Here is a 27392-nt window from a genome sequence, read left to right as displayed (position 1 = left end):
TGTTTATCTCCCTCGGTCCACTAAAGTTCAGGGTTCACAAAAAACTCCATGACAAAGGCTCACAGACAGAAGCTCACAGCCTTATTGGAAAAAGGGACAAAAGCTGAAAATTTCCAAAAGTATATTTCCAACTAGATAATTCTAATTTATAAATTAGTATGATTTCTTGTGAATTTAGTCTTGTTTGAATGTTTCACTGTATAATAATTTATGTGTAGTCACATTGTAATGGAAAAAGGCTTAAAACATGATAATGTAAATTTGATTATATATATCTCAAAATAAAAACATGTTGGTTACAACTGTTGGGAGGGGTAGATCACTGGTGAGTACTTGATTTGCATTTGATTGACTCACAGAAACCTCCTTTACATATGAAAGCCTGCCCTAGACCTGAGGAGAGAGGGGAGCTGAGGGAGCACTCATACAGAGAGTCCACGGCAGTTTCCTTACAGTCTTCTGTTCTGACCAAAGCCTCCTGCTGGGAGCTCTAAATCTCAAGGTGCGTGGCATTATTATATGCCAGAAACTGTTGAGAAACCCACTTTTCATGTAGTGTGCATCAATTTGAATTGTTATGCAGATGAAACTCATCTTTATCTATCAATGAAGCCAGATGACAAACATCAATTAGTTAAACTGCAGGAATGTCTTAAAGACATAAAGGCCTGGATGACCTCTAATTTCCTGCTTCTAAATTCAGATAAAACTAAAATTCTTGTACTCGGCCCTGCAATTCTTGGAAACATGGTGTCAAACCAGATACTTACTCTGGATGGGATTACTTTGGCCTCCAGTAACACTGCGAGAAATCTTGGAGTCATTTTTGACCAGGATTTGTCCTTCAATGCAGATATTAAACAAATATGTAGGACCGCTTTTTTGAATTTGCGCAATATTTCTAAAATTAGAAACATTCTTTCTCAGAGTGATGCTGAAAAGCTAATCCATGCATTTATTACTTCTAGGGTGGACTACTGTAATTCGTTATTATCAGGCTGTCCTAAAAGATCCCTGAAAAGCCTTCAGCTTATCCAAAATGCTTCAGCTAGAGTACTGACAGGGACTAGAAAGAGAGAGTACATTTCTCCCATATTGGCTTCTCTTCATTGGCTTTCTGTTACATCTAGAATAGAATTTAAAATCCTTCTCCTCACCTACAAGGTCTTGAGTAATCAAGCCCCATCTTATCTTAACGAACTTATACTCCCGTATCACCCCAACAGAGCACTTTGCTCTCAGACTGCTGGCTTACTTGTGGTTCCTAGGATACTTAAGAGTAGAATGGGAGGCAGAGCCTTCAGCTTTCAGGCCCCTCTTCTGTGGAACCAGCTCCCAGCTTGGATTCAGGAGACAGACACCCTCTCTATTTTTAAGATTAGGCTTAAAATTTTCCTTTTTGATCAAGCTTATAGCTAGGGCTGGATCAGGTGACCCTGAACCATCCCTTAGTTATGCTGCTATAGGCCTAGGCTGCTGGGGGGGTTCTCATAATAGACTGTTTCTTTTCATTCACCTTATTTACTTTGTTTATACTCCACTCTGCATTTAATCATTAATTGTTATTAATCTCTGGCTCTCTTCCACAGCATGTCTTTTCTCTCCCCTCAGCCCAACCGGTCGCGGCAGATGACTGTCCCTCCCTGAGCCTGGTTCTGCTGGAGGTTTCTTCCTGTTAAAAGGGAGTTTTTCCTTCCCACTGTCGCCAAGTGCTGCTTGTAGGGGGTCGTTTTGACTGTTGGGTTTTCTCTGTATTATTGTAGGGTATTTACACGCAATACAAAGTGCCTGCGTTTGTTGTGATTTGGCGCTATATAAATAAATAAATTGAATTGAAATTGACTTTTCAAAAATGAATCCAAGTTGACTGGATGTAGCTGGAATTACCAAAAACAGTCAAGTTGGTTGCACATAAGTCAAATATTTTCATTTCATATTAATAACATTATTAAATCACATGTAACATAAATGAATTTCATGGAAATTGTTGCCATCAAATTAAATAAATCCAGAGAATTCTGTTTTTGAGTTTGGATAGGCTCTAGCGTAACCCCTCCGACCCCCCGTCAAAAAACCACCACCACCCCAGAAAATGGACGGATGGATGGAGGGTTGTAGCAGCTTTAAAATAAGGTTGTTCTAAAGCTACCATTTACTTACTTACTTACAACAAGTTTAGCCAGTAAACAAATCAGCATCCATCTATCAACTGCATTCACTTGTCTTTCTGTGTCACGCTATGTGGGTACTGTGCCTATTTTTCAGGAGATAAAATAACTCCATCCATCCATCCATCCATCCATCCATCCATTTTCTTCCGCTTATCCGGGGCCGGGTCGTGGGGGTAGAAGCCTAAGCAGAGAAGCCCAGGCTTCCCTCTCCCCAGCCACCTCCTCCAGCTCATCCGGAGGGACCCCAAGGCGTTCCCAGGCCAGCCGAGATACATAATCTCTCCAGCGTGTCCTGGGTCTACCACGGGGCCTCTTCCCGGTGGGACATGCCCGGAACACCTCACCCAGGAGGCGGCCAGGAGGCATCCTAATCAGATGCCCGAGCCACCTCAACTGGCTCCTTTCGATGTGGAGGAGCAGCGGCTCTACTCTGAGCCCCTCCTGGATGGCCGCACTCCTCACCTTATCTCTAAGGGAGAGGCCAGCCACCCTTCGAAGGAAACTCATTTCTGCCGCTTGTATTCGTGATCTTGTTCTTTCGGTCACTACCCAAAGCTCGTGACCATAGGTGAGGGTAGGAACGTAGATCGACCGGTAAATCGAGAGCTTCGCTTTTACGCGAAGCTCCCTCTTCACCACGACGGACCGGTGCAGCGTCCGCATCACTGCAGAAGCAGCCCCGATCCGCCTGTCGATCTCCCGTTCCCTTCTCCCATCACTCGTGAACAAGACCCCGAGATACTTAAACTCCTCCACTTGAGGCAAGAACTCGTTCATGAGCCGGAGATGGCACTCCACCCTTTTCCGGCTGAGGACCATGGCCTCAGACTTAGAGGTGCTGATTCTCATGCCAGCCGCTTCACACTCGGCTGCGAACCGTTCCACTGCGAGCTGGAGGCCACCCCCTGATGAAGCCAACAGAACCGCATCATCTGCAAAAAGCAGAGATGAGACTCTGAGGCCACCAAGGAAGAAGCCTTCCGCCACCTGGCTACGCCTAGAAATTCTGTCCATAAAAATTATGAACAGAATCGGTGACAAAGGGCAGCCCTGACGGAGTCCAACACCCACAGGAAACAAATCCGACTTATTACCGGCTATACGGACCAAGCTCTCACTGTGGTTGTACAAGGACTGAATGGCCCGCAACAATGGGCCAGACACCCCATACTCCCGCAGAACCTCCCAAAGGACACCCCGAGGGACACGGTCGAATGCCTTCTCCAAGTCCACAAAGCACATGTAGACTGGTTGGGCAAACTCCCACGCACACTCGAATATCCTTGAGAGGATAAAGAGCTGGTCCAGCGTTCCACGACCAGGAAAAAAAACGCATTGTTCCTCCTGGATCCGAGGTTCGACTAACGGACGGACCCTCCTTTCCAGCACCCTGGCATAGAACTTACCGGGGAGGCTGAGTAGTGTGATCCCCCGAAAGTTGGAGCACACCCTCCGGTCTCCCTTCTTAAAGATGGGGACCACCACCCCGGTCTGCCAATCCAATGGCACTGCCCCAGATCTCCACGCGATGTTGCAGAGGCGTGTCAACCAAGACAGCCCTACAACATCCAGAGCCTTCAGGAACTCAGGGCGAATCTCGTCCACCCCAGGGGCTCTGCCACCAAGGAGTTGTTTAACTACCTCAGTAACCTCACCCCCAGTGATGGTCAAGTCATTCCCCTCATCCCCAGACTCTGCTTCCACTACAGAAGGCGTGTCAGTGGGATTCAGAAGGTCCTCGAAGTATTCCTTCCACCGTCCGACTATAGCCTCAGTTGAAGTCAGCAGCACCCCCCCCCCCCCCCGCACTATAAACAGTGTGAGTGAAGCACTGCTTTCCCCTCCTGAGTCGCCTGACGGTTTGCCAGAATCGCTTCGATGCCGTCCGAAAGTCTTTTTCCATAGCCTCACCGAACTCCTCCCACACCCGAGATTTTGCTTTGGCCACTACCCGAGCTAAATTCCGCTTGGCCTGTCGATACCTGTCAGCTGTCTCCGGAGTCCCACAGGCTAACCAAGCCAGATAGGACTCTTTCTTCAGCTTGATGGCTCCCTTCACCTCCGGTGACCACCATCTGGTTCGGGGGTTACCACCACGACAGGCACCAACCACCTTGCAGCCACAGCTCTGAGCAGCAGCCTCAACAATGGAGGTGCGGAACATGGTCCATTCGGACTCAATGTCCTCAGCCTCCCTCGGAATGCTGTCAAAGTTCTGCCGGAGGTGGGAGTTGAAGATCTCCCGGACTGGGGCTTCTGCCAGGCGTTCCCAGCGCACCCTCACAATACGTTTAGGTGTGCCAGGTCTGTCCAGCATCTTCCCCCGCCACCTGATCCAACTCACCACCAGGTGGTGATCAGTTGACAGCTCAGCTCCTCTCTTCACCCGAGTGTCCAGAACATACGGCCGCAGATCTGATGATACGATTACAAAATCGATCATCGACCTGCGACCTAGGGTGTCCTGGTGCCATGTGCACTTATGGACATCCTTGTGTTCGAACACGGTGTTTGTTATGGACAAACTGTGGTTTGCACAGAAGTCCAATAACAAAACACCATTCGGGTTCAGATCGGGCAGGCCGTTCCTCCCAATCACGCCCCTCCAGGTCTCACTGTCATTGCCCACGTGAGCGTTGAAGTCTCCCAGCAAGACTATGGAGTCACCAGATGGAGCACTCTCCAGCACCCCACCCAGCAACTCCAAAAAGGGTGGGTACCCTGAACTGTCATTCGGCGCATATGCACAAACAACAGTCAGGACCCGTTCCCCAGCCCGAAGGCGCAGGGAAACTACCCTCTCGTCCACCGGTGAAAACTCCGACGTACAGGCAGCAAGCCAGGGGGATACAAGAATACCCACCCCAGCTCGCCGCCTCTCACCGAGGGCAACTCCAGACTGGAACAGAGTCCAGCCCTTCTCCAGGAGACTGGTTCCAGAGCCCAGGCCATGCGTTGAGGTGAGCCCAACTATATCTAGCTGGTATCTCTCAACCTCACGCACTAGCTCAGGCTCCTTCCCCACCAGAGAGGTGACATTCCATGTCCCAATAGCCAGTTTCGATAGCCGGGGATCAGTCCGCCAGGGCCTCCGCCCTCGGCCACCGCCCGACACACACTGCACCCGACCCCTACGACACCTCCTGCGGGTGGTGGGCCTGCAGGAGGGCGGGCCCATGTAACCTCTTCGGGCTGCGCCCGGCCAAGCACCACGGGCTAATGCCTGGCCACCAGACGCTCTCCCTCGAGCTCCCTCCCCAGGTCTGGCTCCAGGGTGGGGCCCCGGTAACCCGATCCCGGGCAGGGTAAACTGTTCACTTGTTTTTTCACTCATAAGGGTCTTCTGAACCGCTCTTTGTCTGGACCCTCACCCAGGACCAGTTTGCCATGGGAGACCCTACCAGGGGGACAAGCCCCCAGACAACATAGCTCCTGGGATCACTGGGACACACAAACCCCTCCACCACGATAAGGTGGCGATTCACGGAGGAGAAAACAAATAACTACCTTTCATAAATGCCTTTCATGGTCATGTTGGAAAACTGTGTAACAGCTAACAGGCACGTATAGGTCTTTAATGACTTCCTCATTGTTGTCTGACATGTTTTTTTTCTAATTTGTTTCTTTTTTGTTTTTTGCTGCACAGAACATTCCCTGGCTTTCAAAAGTTAAAGTGAAATTGCTAAGCTTTAAAATAACAAGGTTCATTATATCCCCTTGCTGACTTCAAGATATTTGTTCGGGTTAATTCCAGGGAGTAACTCGTGATGTCACATTCCCTTAAGCAGGAAGACATCCAATGATATGGGTTGACCACCAGTCACATACCAAACACATGAAGCCTGTACTCCTGCTTTTTACAACCTTTCTGACTTCACACATTTCCTCTGTGACAGGAAATATTGTGTGATTTTGGTGAGGAATAGAATAAGAAGCAGAACACAGAATGACTTCTCACTAGTGGTTCAGACTATGATGGGGCTCCTGCTGGTTTGTGTGTGTGTTTTTCCTGTCTCTTTGTGCTCTTCCTTTTTTTTCTCTTCTCGCTCCCCTCACTCTCCAACCAGTCGTGGCAGAAAGCTGCCCTTCCCTGATCCTGGTTCTGGTGGACGTTCCTTCCTGTTGAAAGGGAATTCATCACGTGATTCAGAGAAAGCCTGTTCTTGCTCAAAATAACCTAATTTCTCGTGCCATGTTTAATGCTAACATAGTGCTGGCTCCCTTCTTGCTGTGTGCTCTTCCATCTTTCTGCATCCTAGTTTGAGTAAGTTTCCTAGTTTGTGCTGCAGGCTCCATCCAGCTCAGTAAATCCTATTTGGTGGCAATAAAATGGAAGTCATTCTGTTTCCGAGTCCTGCATCTCGGGTCTATCTCCTGCCTGCCACACAGCTGACTGTGGCACACATATACTAACAGTTGAACAATGGGTTCCGGTCGAGGATCTGAAAAATTTCTTTAATTTAAATGTCAGAACTGAGTGATACTTTAGCATGGTTCTAAATACTCAAACTTTCTATTTCCAAGTTTACATGAAAACAGCCCCTGCATGAACCTCCACCTTACTGTGGTGGAGGGGTATGTGACTCCCAGTGATCCCAGGGGCTATGCTTCAGGGGCCTTTGGCCTCCTGGTAGTGTATCCTAAGGCAGAGGATAGGGTTACCAGGGCCCCAGCCTGGCCTGGGCATGTTGCACCTGAGGTTTGAGGAGGCTGAGAAAGAGCTGCTCCAATGTCCTCATTAGATGTGAAGTGAGTGCCACCGGTCGAAAGTCATTCAGCTCGCTAGGCTGGTCCTTCTTCGGGACTGGAACGATGCAGGATGTCTTCCAGAGGGTGGGCACTCTCCCCAGTTGCAGACTGAGGTTGACAATGTATTAAAGTGATTCACCCAGTTCAGCAGCGCAGATCTTTAGCAGTTGGGGCACACATCGTCTGGGCCCGCTGCTTTCCTGGGGTGAAGCTTCCTCAGCTGACCCCTGACCTATTCCACAGTAATGCTTAGAGGCACCTGTGTTGTAGTGGGGGCGGGGGCGGGGGGGGGGGGGGGGGGGGGCAGGGGTGCTGTGTTGTCTAGAGGGAGGTGTTTTGAGGGTAGGAGGAGAGATGGCTGCAGTAAGGGGAAGTGTGGGGTGAACACGGGTTGATCGAACCGATTAAAAAAGTTGTTCATTTCATTTGCCCTCTCCACTGCCCCCCCCCCCCCCCCGCCCCCACACACACACACACACACACACACACACACACACACACACACACACACACAGCTCTGATCATAGTTCCATATCACCCCAAGAGAGCACTTCACTCTCAGACTGCTGGCTTACTTGTGGTTCCTAGGAAACTTAAGAATAGAATAGGAGGCAAAGCCTTCAGCTTTCAGGCCCCTCTTTTGCGTAACCAGCTCCCAGTTTGGATTCGGGAGAAAGACACCCTCTATTTTTAAGATTAGGCTTAAAAGAGCTGGGATGTTTCGCAACCAAACACAAATTGGTAAATCCCGCACTTGATGTTGACTTGTGCAATGGGCTTGAAGTTGGCCTCTAGTGTTGTTCTCCACATACCCATTGAGTTCTTGATGAAGGCTCCTAGGGTCCTGTTGATCTTATACAGTTCTAGGCATTCCAGGATCCATGTGCGCAGCATTGAATCATAGGCTTTCTTGTACCTGGTTTCTGGGCAGCTGTTCTGGCACTAGTAAAGCTGCCTATGAGGGATGCAGAAACAGTACGATCTCAATCAGCCTCAGTAGAGCTGAATCGAAGTGGATTACATCTGGAGGAGTGTTGGAGTGTCTGTTTCTGCGTGGCGGAGTAGAACCAAATTTGGATGATTGGATTTCTGAGAGGTAACCAGAAAACTGTAAGGTCTGTTAGCAAATAGTTATGACGGCCTGAACCAAAACAATTGCAGTATTTGGGATTTGGCTCCCAGACGGCCTTGGATGGCTGTCTATCTCAATTGTCTCCTGGAGATGTTTTGTAAACAGATGCTCTTCACCCCCGCCCCGTGTTGTGACCTGTATGAACTGGTATCCTGGCAACCAAGGCTGACTGTACCATCTTATCATAAACATTATCATGAACTACTGGTCTGGAAGCTGGCTGGCCATCACGGTATCCTGCTCATCTCTGCCCTACCCACCCTAGTGCTCTCCAGGCTTTAAATGTGCTACTGCTTTGTTGAGGTGTTTTTGGAACCTTGTAAGGTGTTCATAATGAACACAGTACAAGATGATTTTTTTGAACCTACCTATCCCAGTGTATCTCTTCCTGTTTTCCTGCTAAAGGTAGTGCCGGTAAAATGGCTGCATGACCTCAGACACCTGTCTCCCCTGTTTGTGTTTGTCTCTGTGTTTGTATTTCTTGGATGGGTGTTCTGTTAACTGTAATTTCCCCATTGTGGGACCAATAAAGACATTCGTATTCGTATATATACTCAGAGATTCTGTCTGATTTCTCAGACATTTTATCTGATTTAGTGCTCAGCTCAGATAAAATAATCATAGTGGGTGATTTTAACAGGCAGGCAGCACGGTTCGCACTGCTGCCTCACAGTTAGAATACCATCTGGAAAGCCTGGGTTCCCAGGCCTCTCTCTGTGTGGAGTTTGCATGTTCTCCCTGTGCTTGCGTGGGTTTCCTCCGGGTACTCTGGTTTCCTCCCACATTCCAAAGACATGCACTTACTGGGGTTAGGTTAATTGGCTACTCTAAATTGCCCATAGGTGTAAATGTGAGTGTGAAAGGTTGTCTGTCTCTCTGTGTTAGCCCTGTGACAGGCTGGCGACCAGTTCAGGGTGTACCCTGAATCTCACCCTATGACAGCTGGGATAGGCTCCAGCCCCCCCCCCGCGACCCTGAACAGGATAAGCGGAAACAAATGGATGGATGGATTTTAACATCCATGTAGATGCTGAAAACACTGCATTTAATCTATTGTTAGATTCAATTGCCTTCTCTTAGAATGTAAAGGAGCCCACCCACCACTTTAATCATACTCTGGATCTTGTCCTGACATATGGCGTAGAAACTGAAGGACTTAACAGTATTCCCTGTAAGTCCCCTCCTGTCTGATCATTTCTAAGTAACATTTAGATTTACTTTAATGGATTACACAGCAGTGGGGAATAAGTTTTATTACAGTAGAAGTCTTTCTGAAAGTGCTGTAACTAAGTTTAAGGATCTAATTCCTTCATTATTTTGCTCTTCAGTGCCAACACAGTACAGAGCAGCTACCTAAACCCTGCTCCCAGTGACGTAGATTATCTCATCAATAGTTTTACATCCTCACTGCGTACATCTTTGGATACCGTGGCTCCTCTGAAAAGGAAAGCTTCAAATCAGAAGTGCCTGACTCTGTGGTATAATTCACAAACACACAGCTTAAAGCAGATAACCCGTAAGCTGGAGAGGTAATGGTGTCTCACTAAATTAGAAGATGCTCATTCAGCCTGGAAAAAGAGTTTGTTGCTCTATAAAAAAGCCCTCCGTAAAGCTAGGACATCTTACTACTCATCATTAATTGAAGAAAATAAGAACAACCCCAGGTTTTTTTTCAGGACCGTAGCCAGGCTGACAAAGAGTCAGAGCTCTGTAGAGCCGAGTATTCCTTTCACTTTGACTAGTAGTGACTTCATGGATTTCTTTACAAATAAAATTTTAGACATTAGAGAAAAAATTATTCATAACCATCTCAAAGATTTATCTTCATGTTCGGCTGCTTTCAGCACTGCTGGTATTTGTTTAGACTCTTTTGCTCCAGTTGATCTTTCGGAGTTAACTTCAATAGTTACTTCCTCCAAACCAGCAACATGTTTATTAGATCCCATTCCTACTAGACTGCTCAAAGAAGTCTTTCCAATTATTGATGCTTCAATCTTAAAAATGATCAATCTGTCTTTATTAGTTGGCTATGTACCACAGGCCTTCAAGGTGGCTTTAAACCGCTACTTAAAAAGCCATCACTGACCCAGCTGTCTTAGCTAATTATAGGCCAATCTCCAACCTTCCTTTTCTCTCAAAGACTCTTGAAAGAGTAGTTGTAAAACAGCTAACTGATCATCTGCTGAGGAACGGTTTATTTAAAGAGTTTCAGTCAGGTTTCAGAATTCATCACAGTACAGAAACAGCATTAGTGAAGGTTACAAATGATCTTCTTACAGCCTCTGACAGTGGACTCATCTCTGTTCTTGTCCTGTTGGACCTTAGTGCAGCTTTCGATACTGTGGACCATAACATTTTATTACAGAGATTAGAGCATACTATAGGTATTAAAGGTACTGCACTGCAGTGGTTTGAATCATATTTATCTAATAGACTCCAATTTGTTCGTGTAAATGGGGAGTCTTCTTCACACACTAAGGTTAATTATGGAGTTCCACAGGGTTCTGTGCTAGGACCAATTCTATTTACATTATACATGCTTCCCTTAGGCAGTATTATTAGAAAGCATTGCATCAGTTTTCATTGTTATGCAGATGATACTCAGCTTTACCTATCAATGAAGCCAGATGACAAACATCAATTAGTTAAACTGCAGGGATGTCTTAAAGACATTAAGGCCTGGATGACCTCTAATTTCCTGCTTCTAAATTCAGATAAACCTGAAATTCTTGTACTTGGCAGGAGGTATAAGGTACCACCTTCTGTCAAATGCATGTCAAGATCTTATCAGTAATAGATAAAGATCTATAGCATAGATAAGATAAGCAATTTTCATATAGATGACGTCATATTTTTAATTGAATGTAGATTATAAAAATTGATAATATTATGTAAGGGGTATATGGAAATGAATGTCAGGGTTGGTGCTTATGTGTCACTATAGGGGAGGTGGGTGAAAGTATACATAAATATATATATATATTTATATATTATATATATATATATATATATATATATATATATATATATATATATATATATATATATATATATATATATTTATATATTTATTTTAATTGGGTATTTTCTTTTTATTTTGTAAAACATAAATAAATAAAAAGGCACAGGACTTGTCATTTCATTTGTGTGAGACATTACAGCATGTATAGTTTGTTTTTTTTTCTTTTCATTTTTCATTCAGCTATGACTGAAACATTTTGCTGTGGACCACATTGGAAATCTTTACTTAATTTTATTTGTATATGTTTAATTCCGTCTAAAAAAATTAATGAAATCAAGATTCGTTTTACCCGATTTTCGCAAAGACAGCACCAGGACACCGTTAGTGAGCCTACTGAGACCTCTGTGTGCCACCACGAAAGTGATCATAAAATAAGTCAGACAGAAAGGTCGGCAAGCCTGAACTTTCGCCCCTCCTCCCTTCCTCTCTGCCCCCGCCTCTCTCTCTCTCCTGCTCCTCCTCCTGTTCCTCCTCCTGCTCCTCCTCCTCCTCAGTTAGGGTTTTGTGTTTAATTCTTCTGAGGAAAAAGAAAAATTAAAAAATGAAATTGTAAATTAAAAAATATAATTGAAAATAAAAGCAAATAAAATAAATAAAAGAAGAAAAGCAAATGAAAATATATAAGCAAAAAAAAATAAAAGTAAATGACAAAAACTAAAAAGTAAATGAAAAACAAAAAAAATGAAAGCAAATAAAATTGAAAATTAAAAAATAAAATTTGAAAATAAAAAAATAAAATTGAAAATTAAAAAATAAAATTGAAAATTAAAAAATGAAATTGTAAATTAAAAATAAAATGTAAAAACTAAAATGTAAAAAATACAATTGAAAAAATAAAAGTAAATGAAAAAAATGAAAGCAAATGAAATTGTAAATTAAAAAAAATAAAATTGTAAATTTAAAAATAAAATTGTAAATTAAAAAATAAAATTTAAAAGTAAACTAAAAATTAAATTTTTAAAAAGTAAAATAAAAGTAAATTAGTGAAATCATCTGTTTTTTTTTTTAAAAAGTTTCTGTTTTCTAGTTCCACTGACCTGTAACAGAAAATAGACACTAAAAACCTCCCCTCCCTCCTCCCTCCTCCCCCCTATGTTGAGCCTCTTTGAGATCTTATCCACCTCTCTGTATTACAGTGTATTACGTTATTGAAAAAAGAAAACCAATAATTTAGACTTCAGTGGGGGCCACACCTATGCCCCCTATTCAGGGCCTCTCTTTTCACGGTAACACCTCTGTTTGCTTTAGGTAAGATACAGAAAAATAACGGTCACCGAACCTCTTTAGCTTGCTGGACACATCTGTTTTTGTAAGATAAGTACCCCACCCCCACCCCACCCCTCTTCCGATCAATCAGTTTCGTAAATGGTCCAGACTTTTACCGTGAGCACATCAGAGCCTGTCTCGTTTATGAAAAAAACAACTGAACCTACTAAATAGAATAGAATAGAATGCCTTTATTGTCATTATACAGGATGTACAATGAGATGGGAGGGCCACTCCTGTTCAGTGCCATACAACAGAAAATCAAACTCTCTAAAATAAAATAAAAATATTATAACCTATTATAATCAAGAAATATACAGAAAAGAAACAATGTATAAAATATACAAAAAATAGAATGTATAAAAAATATATACATACATTGGTGCATCTGTACATTGTAAGAAAAGTAAATAAGTGTATACATATAATAATAATGAAGATGATGAATATTGCACTTGGCGAATGAATATTGCACTAGTGAATGAATACTGGATATTACACAATATAGGAATGTTAGATATTGTTCAGTATGAATAATCTAATATTGCACAGAGATGTGGGTGTTGCACAGTTACGGTGGGTGAGTGTGAGAGTTCAGGGTGGTGATTGCTCTGACGAAGAACCTGTTCTTGAGTCTGTTTGTTCTGGCAACCGTGTAAAACAAGTGATTGGCAACTTTAGTTAAGGTAAGTTATGTTTATTTCCCCTTTGTATGTATAGTTCCAGCCTCATAACTCAAAAAAAAAAAAAAAAAAAAAAATATATATATATATATATATATATATAGGTTATTATAGATCACAGACCTGCCTTAGAAAGAAGAATGATAAAATCTGCCATTTGGGTGTAAAAGCTAACTGTCAAACACACAAACCTATAAAGAGCCTCAGTGTAAATATGTTGTTAGTTTGTTCCTCTAATTGTGACTCTTGGACGGTCGCTAGGATTTTTTGTAAAGACATGGTTTATACAGGTATATCAAACTCTGTTTTTAGGTTGTAGGTCATTTAAAAAATACTTTCTAAATTTTTTATTTTTTTTTTAACTTTTGTGTTAGATCACACGCTCATGGGCTCCATTTCAGATACAGATGTCAGTAAGTTTTTTTTTTTGTTTTTTTTTTCACGGCATGTCTTGATGAATAAGAGGGTCATAGAACTTTTTTTTTTCTTCAGATGCTGGATTGATTGGGGAGGCGGATATTGGTATGTTTTGGGGTTTTTTTTGGGTTTTTTTTTTTGTGGTATTTTTGTTTTTCAGACAAAAAAAACAAAATGCTTTAAAAATAAGAAACTTTTTAAACCATTTCAGACATATTTGAGTTAGACCTCTATCTTCACATTCAGAGACCTTTGTCCCCTCAGTAACAGGACTGGGCTCAGCTTCTAAGGGCAGCAAGCTAGTGGAAAGCCAAAGATAGAATCTCCGTGGTGCAACCTCAATAGGAAAACATCTCACAGTTGACAGAAGTGACAACCCTGCCCCAAATTTTGTCACATAAGTTATTAAAAATAGGTGAGTATGTTTACTATGTTTGTTTTATTAATTTAAAAAAATCTGTCTTTCAGGAGGTAAAGGTGTTATTGGAGCTCGCATACCAATACGCAGAAGGACGTGGAGAAATGAGAGGAGGTGCAGGGGCCTATACACTAGGGTTCTTTTGTAAAACATTTACACCTGTGTTAGAATTATTAACCTTAATAAAACATTTACAGTCATGTCAGAGTTATTGACCTTAATAAAATAAGTTTTTTGTTTTTTTTAAACTGGATTTTATTGAACAATAAAATGTCTAGTAATGATTATTTTAGAGATTTAAATGCAGCTTTAGCCTTGTTAGAGGGTGAAAATAGAGAGAACGCTAGTCAATCCAATCCTGAAATCATCTCTTTGACTCCTGTTATTGATGCTGTGAACTCTTTCAACTGGCTACAACTATTGGACCCCCAACTCTCCCCGTGTTGATAATACATGAGATAACCCTATTGAACCCCCTCAAAATCAGACACCCAGTCATGATACATTTGATGTTTTTGATGCTATCGATAATGTTCTAGCTCAATTACAGTCTAACCAACAACCTATACCGTCTGAATTAATAGCCTGTTAAAGCAGAGACCCCGTGAAAATCCCTGTCCTTACTGTAAGGACGGCAATTGCAGTGAGATCAGCAAATGCACTGGGCTTGACATGCATGGAGTTCTGCTCCTGATTTATACTGTGTGTAGTTAAGTTATAGTTTTATTAAAAAGGCCCATCAAGGCCAAACTGTTATAATCTCTTGTGGTTTTCTGTCCTACTCTCTTATCTCTGCTGATTTTACTAGTACAGTCTACTATATTGCAATGAAATGCAGTATATTCTTTCATTTGGGACAGATCACATATTTTTAAATGACTATGCATAGTATATTTACATATTTGGTATTGCTGGATTTAGAAAATAAGCACATTAATTCAAAAAGCCTACTGTGTTATATGACAATACATGCGACATAATAAAACTTGGGACTGAAGACTCAATTTTGTCAATACTTTTCAGTTGGGGCACTTCATACATTAAGTGACCTAACACCCTGATTATGCAGGCCATATTTACATATGTATTGATGGATTCAGCACAACCTCATCTTTCCAACAAGCCATCATATATGTTTCTATGACAAACCCTGGCAAAGCAATTACAAAGTAAATAAAAACATTTTGCATAGATATATTTTTTCCATGTTTGCCTATTTTAGGTATGTGTTCCAAGGTCTCTATCTACCATACTTTAAGATATTTCCATCCAGTTTTTTCTAGTGGGTAAAGCGAAGTCCTGACTACATACATGTCTATTCTGAAAGCTCTCAGGCCTTATGTTATTAATCTACATCGGTTTTGGGGGTTAACCCCATATGGACAGGCTGTACTTGAGTTCTTTTTTAGTTTTGGGTATATAACAATATCTATCAATTTAACCATCTTGGCAGTAAAATATTTTTGGCCAAGAATCCATTTCGTATAGGGAAGACATCAGAGATGAGGAAAAACATGGTTGGGTTTAGTTCTACCTCCAGTAGGTGTATGTCAAAATTTGGGGGGGGCATTGTCACTAGCCTAGTGGATACGACGCCACATTGAGTGGGTGGGCCCCGTTTCGGTGATACGTCAGTGTATATGTCTATGGATTTACTGAGCTAGCGGAAATCCTGCTGACTGAAGGATGGAAGTTTGTTCATTCAGTCTGTTTACATGTTTGTTCTCTTACACAGGAGGAAGCACTTTTGGTGAAGTCTACTTCACTGCAGACTGTCTTTTTAAAGAATAAGTCAGCCTTTAGCTGTTTTTGCTCTGTATCTTTTCTGTTTACATTTTAATAGCACAGCTGTTAGTCTTTTCTTATGAAGGAAAAAAGCATTAATTTATTTGAGGAGCATTATTATTTAAATATGCCAGTGGTTTATTTTTCAGCAATCCCTCATGCACATCTACAGCTGAATGTTAATAAAAGTGTCTGTGTGACATTTGGGACATGTAGCTTTGACTCAGAAGTACCTTTTTGTTTATACCTTTGGGAAGAAAAAAATATCAAGATATATTTCTTATATCGCCATTCAGATAAAAAAATTTTGAGATATTATTTTGGTCCATATTCCCCAGCCCTAGTAGTTCTAAACATATTTAGGGTGTTTTTTCTTTACTTTTTGTCTCTTTTTCTTTACTTTTTGTCAGCTGGTTTACCAAAAGAAGCCATCTCATGCCATGATATGAGCTGTAAGAATCCTCAACATAGCGCTGAGTTATGCACTATGTATGAGAATGCTGTGACGCCCCTTCTTACCTCAAGTAAGCCTCTGTATAAAACCAGCTCACATGGTATCAAGCCAGGCTGGAATGACTATGTAGGAAAGCTTCATGGAGGGTCCAGAAGGGCTCTTAAAGCATGGGTTGATTTGGGTTAACATAGACATGCCCCTTTGTTTGAGTATTAAAAAACAGGCAAATGCAAATTTTAAATATGCTTTAAGATTTATAAAGAGAAACAAAAACACTATGAGGTCTGACTCTTGCAAGAAAGTTAAAAAATAATGTCTAGGACTAGAAATTAAGAAAATAAATAATTCCAAAACATCACTTCCAACTACTATTGATGGTGTCAGAGATGTAAAAGAAATTACTCAGTTACGGCAGGAACACTACACTGAGCTGTTTAATTGTGTCAAAATTAACGCTTATGTGGTGGGTGACATACATAGTAATGAGAATGTGATTGTCTCCCCTCAAGAAATACATAATGCAATCATGACACTGAAAGACAATAAGGCATGTGGTATGGATAACATTTGTACTGAGCATCTGAAAAATGCAAGTAGAAAATTCTGTCCACTACTTTCTATGTGTTTCACTGGCCTTTTAGTCTCCAAAGATGATATTCCTTTCCCCCGACAGCCTTGATTGCAACTACATGCAAATAATCAATTATGCACATTAGGTGATGTCGGGGATGTCGGTGATGTCGGGGATGTCGGTGATGTCGGGGATGTCGGTGATGTCGGTGATGTCGGGGATGTCGGTGATGTCGGGGATGCTGCTGTAGGTGCAGCAGCCCAAGCAGCATCCCCTAGAAGTTGCTATATGACGCCATCACCTAATGTGCGTAAAGAAAAAGAGACAAAAAGTAAAGAAAAAACACCCTAAATATGTTTAGAACTACTAGGGCTGGGGAATATGGACCAAAATAATATCTCAAAATTTTTTTATCTGAATGGCGATATAAGAAATATATCTTGATATTTTTTTCTTCCCAAAGGTATAAACAAAAAGGTACTTCTGAGTCAAAGCTACATGTCCCAAATGTCACACAGACACTTTTATTAACATTCAGCTGTAGATGTGCATGAGGGATTGCTGAAAAATAAACCACTGGCATATTTAAATAATAATGCTCCTCAAATAAATTAATGCTTTTTTCCTTCATAAGAAAAGACTAACAGCTGTGCTATTAAAATGTAAACAGAAAAGATACAGAGCAAAAACAGCTAAAGGCTGACTTATTCTTTAAAAAGACAGTCTGCAGTGAAGTAGACTTCACCAAAAGTGCTTCCTCCTGTGTAAGAGAACAAACATGTAAACAGACTGAATGAACAAACTTCCATCCTTCAGTCAGCAGGATTTCCGCTAGCTCAGTAAATCCATAGACATATACACTGACGTATCACCGAAACGGGGCCCACCCACTCAATGTGGCGTCGTATCCACTAGGCTAGTGACAATGCCCCCCCCAAATTTTGACATACACCTACTGGAGGTAGAACTAAACCCAACCATGTTTTTCCTCATCTCTGATGTCTTCCCTATACGAAATGGATTCTTGGCCAAAAATATTTTACTGCCAAGATGGTTAAATTGATAGATATTGTTATATACCCAAAACTAAAAAAGAACTCAAGTACAGCCTGTCCATATGGGGTTAACCCCCAAAACCGATGTAGATTAATAACATAAGGCCTGAGAGCTTTCAGAATAGACATGTATGTAGTCAGGACTTCGCTTTACCCACTAGAAAAAACTGGATGGAAATATCTTAAAGTATGGTAGATAGAGACCTTGGAACACATACCTAAAATAGGCAAACATGGAAAAAATATATCTATGCAAAATGTTTTTATTTACTTTGTAATTGCTTTGCCAGGGTTTGTCATAGAAACATATATGATGGCTTGTTGGAAAGATGAGGTTGTGCTGAATCCATCAATACATATGTAAATATGGCCTGCATAATCAGGGTGTTAGGTCACTTAATGTATGAAGTGCCCCAACTGAAAAGTATTGACAAAATTGAGTCTTCAGTCCCAAGTTTTATTATGTCGCATGTATTGTCATATAACACAGTAGGCTTTTTGAATTAATGTGCTTATTTTCTAAATCCAGCAATACCAAATATGTAAATATACTATGCATAGTCATTTAAAAATATGTGATCTGTCCCAAATGAAAGAATATACTGCATTTCATTGCAATATAGTAGACTGTACTAGTAAAATCAGCAGAGATAAGAGAGTAGGACAGAAAACCACAAGAGATTATAACAGTTTGGCCTTGATGGGCCTTTTTAATAAAACTATAACTTAACTACACACAGTATAAATCAGGAGCAGAACTCCATGCATGTCAAGCCCAGTGCATTTGCTGATCTCACTGCAATTGCCGTCCTTACAGTAAGGACAGGGATTTTCACGGGGTCTCTGCTTTAACAGGCTATTAATTCAGACGGTATAGGTTGTTGGTTAGACTGTAATTGAGCTAGAACATTATCGATAGCATCAAAAACATCAAATGTATCATGACTGGGTGTCTGATTTTGAGGGGGTTCAATAGGGTTATCTCATGTATTATCAACACGGGGAGAGTTGGGGGTCCAATAGTTGTAGCCAGTTGAAAGAGTTCACAGCATCAATAACAGGAGTCAAAGAGATGATTTCAGGATTGGATTGACTAGCGTTCTCTCTATTTTCACCCTCTAACAAGGCTAAAGCTGCATTTAAATCTCTAAAATAATCATTACTAGACATTTTATTGTTCAATAAAATCCAGTTTAAAAAAAACAAAAAACTTATTTTATTAAGGTCAATAACTCTGACATGACTGTAAATGTTTTATTAAGGTTAATAATTCTAACACAGGTGTAAATGTTTTACAAAAGAACCCTAGTGTATAGGCCCCTGCACCTCCTCTCATTTCTCCACGTCCTTCTGCGTATTGGTATGCGAGCTCCAATAACACCTTTACCTCCTGAAAGACAGATTTTTTTAAATTAATAAAACAAACATAGTAAACATACTCACCTATTTTTAATAACTTATGTGACAAAATTTGGGGCAGGGTTGTCACTTCTGTCAACTGTGAGATGTTTTCCTATTGAGGTTGCACCACGGAGATTCTATCTTTGGCTTTCCACTAGCTTGCTGCCCTTAGAAGCTGAGCCCAGTCCTGTTACTGAGGGGACAAAGGTCTCTGAATGTGAAGATAGAGGTCTAACTCAAATATGTCTGAAATGGTTTAAAAAGTTTCTTATTTTTAAAGCATTTTGTTTTTTTTGTCTGAAAAACAAAAATACCACAAAAAAAAAAACCCTCAAAAAACCCCAAAACATACCAATATCCGCCTCCCCAATCAATCCAGCATCTGAAGAAAAAAAAAAGTTCTATGACCCTCTTATTCATCAAGACATGCCGTGAAAAAAAAAACAAAAAAAAAAAACTTACTGACATCTGTATCTGAAATGGAGCCCATGAGCGTGTGATCTAACACAAAAGTTAAAAAAAAAATAAAAAATTTAGAAAGTATTTTTTAAATGACCTACAACCTAAAAACAGAGTTTGATATACCTGTATAAACCATGTCTTTACAAAAAATCCTAGCGACCGTCCAAGAGTCACATTTAGAGGAACAAACTAACAACATATTTACACTGAGGCTCTTTATAGGTTTGTGTGTTTGACAGTTAGCTTTTACACCCAAATGGCAGATTTTATCATTCTTCTTTCTAAGGCAGGTCTGTGATCTATAATAACCTATATATATATATATATATATATATATTTTTTTTTTTTTTTTTTTTTGAGTTATGAGGCTGGAACTATACATACAAAGGGGAAATAAACATAACTTACCTTAACTAAAGTTGCCAATCACTTGTTTTACACGGTTGCCAGAACAAACAGACTCAAGAACAGGTTCTTCGTCAGAGCAATCACCCCCCTGAACTCTCACACTCACCCACCGTAACTGTGCAACACCCACATCTCTGTGCAATATTAGATTATTCATACTGAACAATATCTAACATTCCTATATTGTGTAATATCCAGTATTCATTCACTAGTGCAATATTCATTCGCCAAGTGCAATATTCATCATCTTCATTATTATTATATGTATACACTTATTTACTTTTCTTACAATGTACAGATGCACCAATGTATGTATATATTTTTTATACATTCTATTTTTTGTATATTTTATACATTGTTTCTTTTCTGTATATTTCTTGATTATAATAGGTTATAATATTTTTATTTTTATTTTAGAGAGTTTGATTTTCTGTTGTATGGCACTGAACAGGAGTGGCCCTCCCATCTCATTGTACATCCTGTATAATGACAATAAAGGCATTCTATTCTATTCTATTTAGTAGGTTCAGTTGTTTTTTTCATAAACGAGACAGGCTCTGATGTGCTCACGGTAAAAGTCTGGACCATTTACGAAACTGATTGATCGGAAGAGGGGTGGGGTGGGGGTGGGGTACTTATCTTACAAAAACAGATGTGTCCAGCAAGCTAAAGAGGTTCGGTGACCGTTATTTTTCTGTATCTTACCTAAAGCAAACAGAGGTGTTACCGTGAAAAGAGAGGCCCTGAATAGGGGGCATAGGTGTGGCCCCCACTGAAGTCTAAATTATTGGTTTTCTTTTTTCAATACCGTAATACACTGTAATACAGAGAGGTGGATAAGATCTCAAAGAGGCTCAACATAGGGGGGAGGAGGGAGGAGGGAGGGGAGGTTTTTAGTGTCTATTTTCTGTTACAGGTCAGTGGAACTAGAAAACAGAAACTTTTTAAAAAAAAAACAGATGATTTCACTAATTTACTTTTATTTTACTTTTTAAAAATTTAATTTTTAGTTTACTTTTTAAATTTTATTTTTTAATTTACAATTTTATTTTTAAATTTACAATTTTATTTTTTTAATTTATAATTTCATTTGCTTTCATTTTTTTCATTTACTTTTATTTTTTCAATTGTATTTTTTACATTTTAGTTTTTACATTTTATTTTTAATTTACAATTTCATTTTTTAATTTTCAATTTTATTTTTTAATTTTCAATTTTATTTTTTTATTTTCAAATTTTATTTTTAATTTTCAATTTTATTTGCTTTCATTTTTTTTGTTTTTCATTTACTTTTTAGTTTTTGTCATTTACTTTTATTTTTTTTTGCTTATATATTTTCATTTGCTTTTCTTCTTTTTATTTATTTTATTTGCTTTTATTTTCAATTATATTTTTTAATTTACAATTTCATTTTTTAATTTTTCTTTTTCCTCAGAAGAATTAAACACAAAACCCTAACTGAGGAGGAGGAGGAGCAGGAGGAGGAACAGGAGGAGGCGCAGGAGAGAGAGAGAGGCGGGGGCAGAGAGGAAGGGAGGAGGGGCGAAAGTTCAGGCTTGCCGACCTTTCTGTCTGACTTATTTTATGATCACTTTCGTGGTGGCACACAGAGGTCTCAGTAGGCTCACTAACGGTGTCCTGGTGCTGTCTTTGCGAAAATCGGGTAAAACGAATCTTGATTTCATTAATTTTTTTAGACGGAATTAAACATATACAAATAAAATTAAGTAAAGATTTCCAATGTGGTCCACAGCAAAATGTTTCAGTCATAGCTGAATGAAAAATGAAAAGAAAAAAAAACAAACTATACATGCTGTAATGTCTCACACAAATGAAATGACAAGTCCTGTGCCTTTTTATTTATTTATGTTTTACAAAATAAAAAGAAAATACCCAATTAAAATAAATATATAAATATATATATATATATATATATATATATATATATATATATATATATATATATATATATATATATATATATATATATATATATATAAATATATAAATATATATATATATTTATGTATACTTTCACCCACCTCCCCTATAGTGACACATAAGCACCAACCCTGACATTCATTTCCATATACCCCTTACATAATATTATCAATTTTTATAATCTACATTCAATTAAAAATATGACGTCATCTATATGAAAATTGCTTATCTTATCTATGCTATAGATCTTTATCTATTACTGATAAGATCTTGACATGCATTTGACAGAAGGTGGTACCTTATACCTCCTCTTGGCCCCACAAATCTTAGAAACATGGCGTCAAACCAGATACTTACTCTGTATGGCATTACTTTGGCCTCCAGAAACACTGTGAGAAATCTTGGAGTCATTTTTGACCAGGATATGTCCTTCAATGCCGATATTAAACAAATATGTAGGACCGCTTTTTTGCATTTGCGCAATATTTCTAAAATTTGAAAAAATACTTTCTCAGTGATGCTGAAAAGCTAATTCATGTAAGATTAAGATTAAGATTAAGATAGTGTTTATTTGTCACATGCACAGTTATACACAGTACAATGCACAGTGAAATGTATTTATTACTTCTAGGCTGGACTGTTGTAATTCATTATTATCAGGCTGTCCTGAAAGCTCCCTGAAAAGCCTTCAGCTGATCCAAAATGCTGCAGCTAGAGTACTGACAGGGACTAGAAAGAGAGAGCATATTTCTCCCATATTGGCTCCTCTTCATTGGCTCCCTGTTAAATCTAGAATACAACTTCAAAACCTTAGAACTTAAAATAATCAGGCCCCATCTTATCTTAAAGACCTTATAGTCCCATATCACCCCAACAGAGCACTTTGCTCTCAGACTGCTGGCTTACTTGTGGTTCCTAGGATACTTAAGAGTAGAATGGGAGGCAGAGCCTTCAGCTTTCAGGCCCCTCTTCTGTGGAACCAGCTCCCAGCTTGGATTCAGGAGACAGACACCCTCTCTATTTTTAAGATTAGGCTTAAAATTTTCCTTTTTTATCAAGCCTATAGTTAGGGCTGGATCAGGTGACCCTGAACCATCCCTTAGTTATGCTGCTATAGGCCTGGGCTGCTGGGGGGGTTCCCATATTGCACTGTTTCTTTTCATTCACCTTATTTACTTTGTTTATACTCCACTCTGCATTTAATCATTAATTGTTATTAATTTCTGGCTCTCTTCCACAGCATGTTTTTTTTCCCTCTCCCCTCAGCCCAACCAGTTGCGGCAGATGACTGCTCCTCCCTGAGCCTGGTTCTGCTGGAGGTTTCTTCCTGTTAAAAGGGAGTTTTTCCTTCCCACTGTCGCCAAGTGCTGCTCGTAGGGGGTCGTTTTGACTGTTGGGTTTTCTCTGTATTATTGTAGGGTCTTTACCCACAATACAAAGTGCCTTGAGGTGACTGTTTGTTGTGATTTGTCAGTATATAAATAAAATTGAATTGAATTGAACTTAGAATCAGATGCCCAACCAGGGGAGACAGCTGATGTTTAACAAATGAGGCACGAACAAAGTTGTGCTGCACGTAATTATTGAGGATGCTTAGAATGCTGAGAAACTCCACACGAGGACGGACTAATTGATTTCCTATCTAAGAGGAGAATGCCTGAGATGTCCTAGGGATTTTAATTTGGGTGTAAAAAAGCCCAAATTGACTGGGCAAGAATCAGTAAGCTGAAAATAAGCCAACAGGTAAAAAAGGGAGAGCTGGGCTGTTTTGCTACCAAACACAAATCTGACTGCAAAATAAAACAGTCTTTGGTGGTACAAAGGGCATGAACTCGGTCACATTTTCAGTGTATTTACTTTTCAGAAACAGTAAAAAATTTTAACTGCACCGTGTGCACATTTCTGACGTAACTTGATTTAGTGCGCCCCCCCCCCCCCCCAAAAGAAATCTAGTGGTTGTCATTTAAATTTGTTAATTTGAAACTACAAGTATAGTTCAGTTTCTGACTAAATATAGCTGAGTGAGTTAAGTAATGAGATATCTTTATATTGGTATTAATTAGCACAGTTACATAAAGCAGAAGGAACTGCATTTTGTGGAATTTGCTGGCCTTTTTAGTGAGCTGAATAATGACTTTTCAAATAAATCCAAGTTGACTGGATATAGCTGGAATTACCAAAACCAGTCAAGTTGGTTGCACATAAGTCAAATATTTTCATTTCATATTAATAACATTATTAAATCACATGTAACATAAATGAATTTCATGGAAATTGTTGCCATCAAATTAAATAAATCCAGAGAATTCTGTTTTTGAGTTTGGATAGGCTCTAGCGTAACCCCTCCGACCCCCCGCCAAAAAACCACCACCACCACCCCAGAAAATGGACGGATGGATGGAGGGTTGTAGCAGCTTTAAAATAAGGTTGCTCTAAAGCTACCATTTACTTACTTACTTACAACAAGTTTAGCCAGTAAACAAATCAGCATCCATCTATCAACTGCATTCACTTGTCTTTCTGTGTCACGCTATGTGGGTACTGTGCCTATTTTTCAGGAGATAAAATAACTACCTTTCATAAATGCCTTTCATGGTCGTGTTGGAAAACCTGTGTAACAGCTAACAGGCACGTATAGGTCTTTAATGACTTCCTCATTGTTGTCTGACATGTTTTTTTTCCTAATTTGTTTCTTATTTGTTTTTTGCTGCACAGAACATTCCCTGGCTTTCAAAAGTTAAAGTGAAATTGCTAAGCTTTAAAATAACAAGGTTCATTATATATCCCCTTGCTGACTTCAAGATGTTTGTTTGGGTTAATTCCAGGGAGTAGCTCGTGATGTCACATTCCCTTAAGCAGGAAGACATCCAATGATATGGGTTGACCACCAGTCACATACCAAACACATGAAGCCTGTACTCCTGCTTTTTACAACCTTTCTGACTTCACACATTTCCTCTGTGACAGGAAATATTGTGTGATTTTGGTGAGGAATAGAATAAGAAGCAGAACACAGAATGACTTCTCACTAGTGGTTCAGACTATGATGGGGCTCCTGCTGGTTTGTGTGTGTGTTTTTCCTGTCTCTTTGTGCTCTTCCTTTTTTTTCTCTTCTCGCTCCCCTCACTCTCCAACCAGTCATGGCAGAAAGCTGCCCTTCCCTGATCCTGGTTCTGGTGGACGTTCCTTCCTGTTGAAAGGGAATTCATCACGTGATTCAGAGAAAGCCTGTTCTTGCTCAAAATAACCTAATTTCTCATGCCATGTTTAATGCTAACATAGTGCTGGCTCCCTTCTTGCTGTGTGCTCTTCCATCTTTCTGCATCCTAGTTTGAGTAAGTTTCCTAGTTTGTGCTGCGGGCTCCATCCAGCTCAGTAAATCCTGTTTGGTGGCAATAAAATGGAAGTCATTCTGTTTCCGAGTCCTGCATCTCGGGTCTATCTCCTGCCTGCCACACAGCTGACTGTGGCACACATATACTAACAGTTGAACAATGGGTTCCGGTCGAGGATCTGAAAAATTTCTTTAATTTAAATGTCAGAACTGAGTGATACTTTAGCATGGTTCTAAATACTCAAACTTTCTATTTCCAAGTTTACATGAAAACAGCCCCTGCATGAACCTCCACCTTACTGTGGTGGAGGGGTATGTGACTCCCAGTGATCCCAGGGGCTATGCTTCAGGGGCCTTTGGCCTCCTGGTAGTGTATCCTAAGGCAGAGGATAGGGTTACCAGGGCCCCAGCCTGGCCTGGGCATGTTGCACCTGAGGTTTGAGGAGGCTGAGAAAGAGCTGCTCCAATGTCCTCATTAGATGTGAAGTGAGTGCCACCGGTCGAAAGTCATTCAGCTCGCTAGGCTGGTCCTTCTTCGGGACTGGAACGATGCAGGATGTCTTCCAGAGGGTGGGCACTCTCCCCAGTTGCAGACTGAGGTTGACAATGTATTAAAGTGGTTCACCCAGTTCAGCAGCGCAGATCTTTAGCAGTTGGGGCACACATCGTCTGGGCCCGCTGCTTTCCTGGGGTGAAGCTTCCTCAGCTGACCCCTGACCTATTCCACAGTAATGCTTAGAGGCACCTGTGTTGTAGTGGGGGCGGGGGGGGGGGGGGGGGGGGGGGGGGGGGGGACAGGGGTGCTGTGTTGTCTAGAGGGAGGTGTTTTGAGGGAAGGAGGAGAGATGGCTGCAGTGAGGGGAAGTGTGGGGTGAACACGGGTTGACCGAACCGATTAAAAAAGTTGTTCATTTCATTTGCCCTCTCCACTGCCCCCCCCCCCCCCCCCCCGCCCCCAAACACACACACACACACACAGCTCTGATCATAGTTCCATATCACCCCAAGAGAGCACTTCCCTCTCAGACTGCTGGCTTACTTGTGGTTCCTAGGAAACTTAAGAATAGAATAGGAGGCAAAGCCTTCAGCTTTCAGGCCCCTCTTTTGCGTAACCAGCTCCCAGTTTGGATTCGGGAGAAAGACACCCTCTATTTTTAAGATTAGGCTTAAAAGAGCTGGGATGTTTCGCAACCAAACACAAATTGGTAAATCCCGCACTTGATGTTGACTTGTGCAATGGGCTTGAAGTTGGCCTCTAGTGTTGTTCTCCACATACCCATTGAGTTCTTGATGAAGGCTCCTAGGATCCTGTTGATCTTATACAGTTCTAGGCATTCCAGGATCCATGTGCGCAGCATTGAATCATAGGCTTTCTTGTACCTGGTTTCTGGGCAGCTGTTCTGGCACTAGTAAAGCTGCCTATGAGGGATGCAGAAACAGTACGATCTCAATCAGCCTCAGTAGAGCTGAATCGAAGTGGATTACATCTGGAGGAGTGTTGGAGTGTCTGTTTCTGCGTGGCGGAGTAGAACCAAATTTGGATGATTGGATTTCTGAGAGGTAACCAGAAAACTGTAAGGTCTGTTAGCAAATAGTTATGACGGCCTGAACCAAAACAATTGCAGTATTTGGGATTTGGCTCCCAGACGGCCTTGGATGGCTGTCTATCTAAATTGTCTCCTGGAGATGTTTTGTAAACAGATGCTCTTCACCCCCGCCCCGTGTTGTGACCTGTATGAACTGGTATCCTGGCAACCAAGGCTGACTGTACCATCTTATCATAAACATTATCATGAACTACTGGTCTGGAAGCTGGCTGGCCATCACGGTATCCTGCTCATCTCTGCCCTACCCACCCTAGTGCTCTCCAGGCTTTAAATGTGCTACTGCTTTGTTGAGGTGTTTTTTGGAACCTTGTAAGGTGTTCATAATGAACACAGTACAAGATGATTTTTTTGAACCTACCTATCCCAGTGTATCTCTTCCTGTTTTCCTGCTAAAGGTAGTGCCGGTAAAATGGCTGCATGACCTCAGACACCTGTCTCCCCTGTTTGTGTTTGTCTCTGTGTTTGTATTTCTTGGATGGGTGTTCTGTTAACTGTAATTTCCCCATTGTGGGACCA

At 40.7% G+C, this 27392-nt stretch overlaps 2 long non-coding RNA genes across 5 annotated transcripts; one reads left to right on the top strand and one right to left on the bottom strand.

Annotated features, from left to right (window-relative positions):
* The first annotated feature begins 12883 nt into the window (after positions 1–12883).
* On the top strand, positions 12884–14769 carry LOC115777794 (uncharacterized). Of its 3 annotated transcripts, none has more exons than XR_004019685.1 (4): positions 12884–13026; positions 13398–13432; positions 13516–13545; positions 13909–14769. It is a non-coding gene; the product is annotated as an uncharacterized LOC115777794 (long non-coding RNA). The 3 variants fall into 3 exon arrangements; XR_004019686.1 differs by having other exon boundaries at positions 13398–13436; XR_004019684.1 differs by having other exon boundaries at positions 13398–13436; positions 13705–14769.
* Positions 14770–18252: 3483 nt separating this feature from the next.
* LOC115777793 (uncharacterized) lies at positions 18253–20192 on the bottom strand. Of its 2 annotated transcripts, none has more exons than XR_004019682.1 (4): positions 19995–20192; positions 19587–19625; positions 19477–19506; positions 18253–19317 (listed from the first exon to the last, which is right to left on the bottom strand). It is a non-coding gene; the product is annotated as an uncharacterized LOC115777793 (long non-coding RNA). The 2 variants fall into 2 exon arrangements; XR_004019683.1 differs by having other exon boundaries at positions 18253–19113; positions 19591–19625.
* Positions 20193–27392: the final 7200 nt, after the last annotated feature.

Source organism: Archocentrus centrarchus, unplaced genomic scaffold, assembly GCF_007364275.1.
Source record: "Archocentrus centrarchus isolate MPI-CPG fArcCen1 unplaced genomic scaffold, fArcCen1 scaffold_74_ctg1, whole genome shotgun sequence".
Classification (NCBI taxonomy): Eukaryota; Metazoa; Chordata; class Actinopteri; order Cichliformes; family Cichlidae; genus Archocentrus; species Archocentrus centrarchus.
Note: the sequence above shows the minus strand (reverse complement) of the source record. Positions and strands in the feature narration are given on the sequence as shown.